Genomic DNA, 1033 nt, shown 5'->3' on the forward strand with positions numbered 1-1033 from the left:
GGGCGGACGGGGCAGCTCCCGGAGGAGGGGGCGTGCGGGGCTCTGTGAGGTCTGCACGAGCGAGGGCGGCGGTATCGGAGACCTGAAGTATCAGCCAAGTAGGGGTGGCAGCGATGAAGTGACACGTGGAAACTCCGACGGACGACGTGTGGTATGTGCTGGGTGGAGGAGGAAAAGGGCCCGAGGAGAGGGGTGTGTCCGGCTAATGAAAACGGCAGTGTGTGCCGGGGAGCCGGGCAGACGCAGTGATCCTTGGGCCACGCTGGCGGTCAGCGATTCCTTCAGCAAATGTCCCTCGGGCTCCACCTTAGCATGTAACCCTGTGGTGGGCACCCACCCATCCGACCAGGACTGTGCGCTCCAGGAGCCGCAGGGACTTCAAGAAGCGGGAAGACTGCCCTTGGTAAGGCGAGTTTGGAAGCCAGGGCTACGGAGGCAGAGTGAGAGCTCCATCAGAATGTGGGTGTGTGTTGGGGGAGGGTTCCGAGTGTGGAGGAAGGAAAGGTCTTCATGAACATTTATTTAAACCAACTAAAACTCTCCATGCAGGAAGATTAGTTCAAATAATGAAAGAGTAACAGTACAGTAAGGGGTCTGCTTTAATAGACCGCTTACATTTCATTACTTTGTAGCAGAAGATTCTTTTGTTATGTTAAGTGCAGGCTCTGCGTTAGACTGTGATCATTCCAAGTGAAAGTCAGTACAGTTTCTCACTTGGTGTTCTTGTTCACTTTCATTGAACTCTGGTGGTTTCCTTTAAGAGGATGATTTCTAAAATTACATTTGTATCCTCCTACGTGTTGATTCTACTTTTTCAGCCTCTGAAATGTGTGTGTGTGTTTCTTTCCTTTTTGATTCCTACTCATGTGCTAAATAAGCTCTTCTTTCCTCTTATTATTTGCACTATGACAATGACTACCAAACTGGTCTTGCTGCCTCCAACTTGTTCCCCTTCCAGGCATTCCCTTCTTTATGATTATTATGCTATTCTTGGGTTTTGGGTCTTTTCTTTCTTTTTTTTTTTTTTTTAAGA

General features: G+C 49.0%; 1 protein-coding gene across 1 annotated transcript in view; it reads left to right on the top strand.

Moving 5' to 3' along the window:
* The window catches only part of SLC35A3 (solute carrier family 35 member A3), a gene marked incomplete in the record, with an annotated part of 64444 nt that overhangs the window by 319 nt on the left and 63092 nt on the right, over nt 1-1033 (top strand).

Source organism: Tupaia chinensis, unplaced genomic scaffold (genome assembly GCF_000334495.1).
Source record: "Tupaia chinensis unplaced genomic scaffold, TupChi_1.0 Scaffold146687_1, whole genome shotgun sequence".
In the NCBI taxonomy this organism is placed as follows: domain Eukaryota; kingdom Metazoa; phylum Chordata; class Mammalia; order Scandentia; family Tupaiidae; genus Tupaia; species Tupaia belangeri.